Here is a 6,000-nt window from a genome sequence, read left to right as displayed (position 1 = left end):
AATTCATTTAAAAAAGTGCTATTTCGTCATATTGAGATAAAAATCCAGCTGGTGTCAGATTTCTTCATCGTCATTTGCAACAAAAGTAACACCATACCTCTGTTCTTTACAATTTCTACTTAGGTTATCTCATTTAATCGGTGTCCTTTTAGTTGTAAATGACTGGATCTTTAAGAGGTAGTAAGCTTGCTGCAATTGTGTTCCACCAGGATGAGCGAGTATACAGACTGGATGCTGATAGGATACTCAAGAGTTGTGTCAAGGGCAACTCAGTAGATTGGACAAAGCTGTGCAGAATGCCTGCAGACCTTTGACACACACAGAACATATTCCTGCTACACAAATGCTCTATTTCACCTTTTTTCAATTACTTAGTAATTTTTTTTTTTTTTTTATCTCCGAGTGTGGGAAGACAACTGAGAACAAGATGCTGTCCTTGTCCTTCAGGAATTTACAATCTACACGGGGGAGACAAAACACACACATGAAAAGTTAAAAAACTGCTCAAGACTAAACTAACTGATCAAGGCATTAATCAAAGCGAAGTCATGGTATGTAAATCATTTTGACTACGAGAGAAAATTCAGAGGTGAGTGATATCCTTTGGGCTGGAGTAACCAGGAAGGGTTTTATAGATTTATCAGAGGAGATGGAATAGGAGTTATATCTTTTGAAATATCAGCGAAAGGACAGATTTTAAAAAAACTCAAACTGCCTAAGAATTAACGATGGAATTTAAGTTTTCCAACTTGTGACTCCACAGATCTCTTTCCAAAAGCAACCACCATTACTATTTGTCTTCTGTGTCTTTCCAACACATTTAACTACTTTTAAATTGCTTCTGAATTGATTTTTTTAAGTTTATTTATTTTGAGAGAGCGAGAGAGCAGGGGAGGGCCAGAGAGAGAGCGAGAGAGGGAAAGAGAACCCCACGAAGGCTCCGTGCCGTCAGCACAGAGTCCAATGTGGGGCTTGAACCCATGGACCATGAGATCATGATGGGAGCTCAAACCAAGAGTTAGATGCTTAACCGCCTGAGCCACCTAGATGCCCCTGAATTGATTTTGCAACGTCTATTCACTTAAAAATAAGACTCAATACAATTTATACAATAGGGACCTACTGTTAGGTCTGTCTTGAGGTACCCCAGTGGATTTCCAAGCTGGTTGTTGCCACGACAATCTCTGCTCCATCTGCCTTTAGTATCTGTCTTGACCCCCTTTAGTTTAGATGCATTTCTAGCAGAGGGGACAGTAGGCATGCTCCCACTTCTAAGCCCTTTGGGGACATCATTGTAGTCGGGTTTCCCCTCCCCCCCTTTCCTCAATCCCAGCTTCCTAAAGGGAAGAGTTAGGAACCCAGATTCTGACACTTCGGAGAGATGGTCTAATGTAGACCTCAAGCATATTACCCATTTACTTAATGTACCCCAAAGCACCTAACTCCCATATTGGGAGCAGATTCTTCTGGAATCCCAGCCACCCTTGCTTTCGTTTCTACTCCCACTCTCCCACATGGACACCCAAGTGCACATCCGGGTCACAAAGGAGAAAATATTTGTGTGACCCAGGGTAGCTTTTTATAAGTTATTTCATATTAAAACAGTTGGCTTGTGTTAGCAGGAAGAAGAACCAAAAATCAAAAACAGCCTTCCTACTTCTAAATGGAACAGCCTTTGCCCTAGACTATCCTCCCTGATGTCTCTGGGAAGTGGAAATAGAAATCTTAGGAGGTGGAACAGCTCCACCAATTGGCTTCCCGGGTCTCCTTCACAAGCTAATTTTTAAAAGGGGTGAATATAGCTGTCTCTAAACTGACAATGGTAGAATCCACCCTGGAGGTAAACTTGTGAAGAATTTCTGCCGAGTACGTTCATCTTAGCACAAACGCATGAAGGCAACAGAAAGGAAGAAATGATAACGACCATTGACTTTCCTTCCACTTCAAAGCCCTATGCTCTTCATGGTCATATTTATTTTATTGAATCACCATGTAACTATTTTTATTTAAAAAAAATTTTTTTAACGTTTATTTTTGAGACAGAGAGCATGAACAGGGGAGGGGCAGAGAGAGAGGGAGACACAGAATCCGAAACAGGCTCCAGGCTCTGAGCTGTCAGCACAGAGCCCGACGCGGGGCTCGAACTCACAGACCGTGAGATCATGACCTGAGCCGAAGTCGGACGCTTAACTGACCAAGCCACCCAAGCGCCCCATCACGTAACTATTTTTAAAGAACCATCATTGCAGGTGAATTCCACTTGTCAAAGCTCACAGACTGGGAACACAGCAGCATTCAAAACTACAATTTGCTTAACTCCAGGGCTTCCATATTGGAGGAGGTGGTAGAAATGAACATCTTGATTGTCTGGAAAACCTGCAGGACACAGAGAATGGCCAACTATCTCTCCAAGTCCATTGGAAGGCACGCTCTTCAGGGAAGCTTTCATTTCTGAAAAGAAAGAGTATGCTTCAAAACTCTTGCTGTTGGAAATGGTCACCTGGCCTGTTAGAAAACAGATGTGCACTACCAAGTGTCTCTTTCCTCGTTTGTCTTGCGCTCCCCGTTGAAGCCACAAAGTAAGGATGGAGGGGGATGAGTGCGGGCCATGGAACCAAGAAAACCGAGTTCCGGTCTTGCTCTGGCACCAACTACCCGTGTAAGACCTGTTCCTTTTCGTCTTTGGTTCTGTGGTGCTCCCCGCCAAACGTAGTAGGTGCTTAATAAATACTTGATGTGATCAGCTGGGTTCAATGTTTCAGCATAGGCTTGGGTGTCCGTAGGGTACAAGCGACAAGATTACTGAAGTGCGGACACCCGCCCACCAGCCTTGGACAGCCAGAAGCTTAGGGTCTTGTATCGCACATGTGCGAAGTTGGGGCCTAAGAACATCGCCTCATCAGTGGATAATTGAAGAGGAAGGGAAGATAACCCAGCAATTAGGGAGCATCGTGCTAAGCGCTTATCTTTTAGACTTCGCAAGGATCTTTCAGAGCATGCATGACTAGCACCATTTTTAACGAAGACAGAACCAAGATTCCGGTTCTACCTAAATACCTGGCATCCCTTACCCTGGCTCCTAAAGCCCGCAAAAATCCCCTCCTTGGGCTTATTTACATCTCGGACCCCGCCCCGTTTACCACCACGAGGGCCCCGCCCACTCATTCGCCTCTGGGCGGGCCCAGGGTGGGTCGGGTCCTCGGGTTTCTGCGGACCCGTTTTCTGCCCCAACTCGTCCTGTCCCCGAGGCGGACCCCGGGCCCCCTCAAAAGATGAGCACGTGTCCACTCCCGGCTTGAGTACGGAAGGTGGACTAGGCGGCGGCCCCCACAGGCCCCACCCAATGGCGCTGGCAGGAGACCGGGGAGGGGCCCCGGGCCCAGGCGATGAGTGAGGGGTGGTCGGCAGCTCGGCGGGTTCCGTGCCTTCCCTTCCCCTGCTCATCTCTCCCCTTCCCCTTCTCTTCCCAGAGCCTCGTGGGAGCGCGCCCTAGACGTAGTCAACCGAAACCGCGGGCGTCCCACTCCGCCTCATCCTCGGCCGCCCGGCAGCCCTCCCGCCCGGCCGCGCCTCGCCTCACGCTCTACGGGGGAGGCGGGACCAATCAGCGAGCGACGTCTCCCTTCCGATTCGAGGCCCCCGACGCGCGGCTCACACCCCGAGCACCGCGCGCGCTGATTGGCTGCGCGCGCCGCCGGTCCGGCCGGGAGGGCGGGGCGGCCAAAGGGAAAGAAGGTGGGGAGGTAGTGGCCCGCGACTCTCCGAACCCCGCTCGCGCCCCGACCCTTCCCGGGTGCTCGGCCTCCTTCCTTCCCTCCTCCGCTCACCCCGTCTTCCGTGCGCGCCGAGCGCTGCGCTCGGCCGGCGTGCCTCGCGCCCTAACGGGCGGCCGGGGGCGCCAATCAGCGGGCGGCAGGGTGCCAGCCCCGGGGCTGCGCCGGCGAATCGGCGGGGCTCGCGGCCCGGGGTGGGAGGCGGGTCTACCGCGCGGCCGCGGCGGCGGCGGAGCAGCTCCCAGCCAGCAGCCAGCGAGCGCCGAGCGAGCCGCCCGGAGGTGGGTGCGCCGCGCCGCTGCGGCCGGCGGCGGAGGGCGCAGGGCGGAAGCGGAGGTGGGCCGGCGGGAGCGGCGGGGGAGGGCCCGGCCGTCCGGGCGGCCCGAGGGGTGGGGGATGCGGGCGGGCGCGCGCCTGAGGGGAGGAGGGGCGGCGGCGGCGGGACGCGCGTCCCCACCCCCTCCCTCCGGCGGGCGGTGGCCGAGCCCGCGCCCCCTCCCCGCGCGCCGGGCCGCGGGCCGGGCAGTGGCTGGGGGGCGGGGCGGGCCGGGCGGCCGCGAGAGTGTTTTCAGTTCCGCCTCCAATCGCCCCTTCCCCTCTCCCCGCCAGCCCCTCATCCCATTCGGAAGAGGAAGGAACAAAAGGTCCCGGACCCCCGGCTCTGACGGGGCGGGACCCGGAGCCTCGGCGCGCAGGTAAAGCGGCGGCGCCCGGCGGGCCCTCGGGGCTAGGGGTGTGTTTGTGTCGGGCTCGGGTCGGCGAGGCTCGCCGCGTCACATGGCCGCGGGGGCTGGGGGCCGGGGTGTGGCGGGGCCGGACGGCCCGGAGGGGAAGGGGTCGGCGCCCGAGCTGCTCCTCCGGGAGCTGGGGCCGGCCGGGGCCCGTCCCCTCCGCCGCGAACGCGCTTGGTAGTTTGTGGTTCTGATTTTCAAAGCCGGAGGGACGGAGCTCTCGTTTCGGGAGTTGTTGGCAAGCCGTGTTAGGAGCGTGCGATACTTCGCTTCCACTTTCCTCCCCCCCCCGCCCCCCTCGCCCCGTAACCTTTGTTAACCATTATAGTCCCGGGGTTCTGAATTGCTTGTGTGTACTCTCACAAGCACGCACACGGCTGATACTCTGCCGAGATCCTTCTGCATTCACTTGTGAAAGTTGCTCTGCGAGCGGAGCCCATTAGTTTTTATCACACGCCTTTAGGAAAACACGCTAATTGATTCGCGTATTTCAAACTTGGTTTACAAATTGCAACTCTGTTTTCTCTTGGGGGATACTGTCCTTGGGTTGGGTACTTTGGGCTTTTACTTAACCTTTTTGTGGTTATGGTTTCCTTTTGATCCCAAACAAAAGGAAAACAATACCTAGGTTGGTTTTGTTGTTCCTTCCTCTTGACCCCTTAAAAGTTAAATACTACCGGTTTCTTGTCAATTAAACCTTTAATTAGAAAAGCATCTCCAGGTAAAACGAGTTTGGAAGCATTTTTCCATCAAAATCGTGTCTTGTTTGTTACAGTTTGGAGTGTCCTAAATTTGGTTGTTTTCAATTTCTGAAGTAACACATGTAAAGTAACTGTTAATGGATAAATAAGTGGTCTCACAAACTTGGGAGTAATTACATCTTTCAAAAGTGCTCCTTGAAATTTGAATTAATTTATAGAATTCTTCATAATTCTGTAATCTTTGTTCCTTTTCATTTTTTTCCTGGTTTTATATGAATTGAACCTGTATCACTGATCGTAAGGATGTTTTTCCTTGAGCCACATAAAATAATTAATTTGCTATTACTCTGAAAATACATTTGCTTTTCTAGTTTTGACCCCCTTTAAACGTTTTCTTTAGATAGAAGTGTAAGTTAAGTAGTTAAATGAAGTTTGAGGAGTTTTAATGTAAATACATAAATATGTGAAGCAGATATAACAGAGATGGGAGACATCATGTAAAATAGATTTCATAAATGTATTCTAGTTTGAGGATTTTTCTCATTTGCTTTAAAAAAACCATACAGGATATTGGAGGAATTTTCTCAACCAGAAGTTTATTTAGCAAACATTTATATTAAATTAGAAAAGTAACACTGATTTTTGTTTTTAAAGTTCCTTAATTTTTGCCATAAAATTAGTCGTGGTAATAAATAAGAATATGTTGAGTCTAAGTGCTCACTTAGTACTGTTAATGTTAAAATTGAGTTTAAAGTAGTTCATTGGCAAGTTTTAATCAATGTGATTGGAAATATC

At 50.6% G+C, this 6,000-nt stretch overlaps 1 protein-coding gene across 6 annotated transcripts in view; it reads left to right on the top strand.

Moving 5' to 3' along the window:
• The first annotated feature begins 3,913 nt into the window (after positions 1-3,913).
• The window catches only part of SMAD2 (SMAD family member 2), an 83,306-nt gene continuing 81,219 nt past the window's right edge, over positions 3,914-6,000 (top strand). For 2 of the 6 annotated variants that reach the window (XM_047826911.1, XM_047826905.1), the window contains exons 1-2: positions 3,914-4,054; positions 4,383-4,468. The gene's annotated coding sequence lies outside the window, so the exon portion shown is untranslated. Of the gene's footprint in view, positions 4,110-4,256; positions 4,469-6,000 lie in introns of those variants that run through there. The other 4 variants (XM_047826907.1, XM_047826908.1, XM_047826909.1 and 1 more) reach the window with 4 other exon arrangements.

The sequence above is a fragment of the Prionailurus viverrinus genome, chromosome D3 (genome assembly GCF_022837055.1).
Source record: "Prionailurus viverrinus isolate Anna chromosome D3, UM_Priviv_1.0, whole genome shotgun sequence".
Classification (NCBI taxonomy): domain Eukaryota; kingdom Metazoa; phylum Chordata; class Mammalia; order Carnivora; family Felidae; genus Prionailurus; species Prionailurus viverrinus.
The sequence above is the reverse complement of the archived record's forward strand: the minus strand, read 5'-3'. Positions and strand labels throughout refer to the sequence as shown.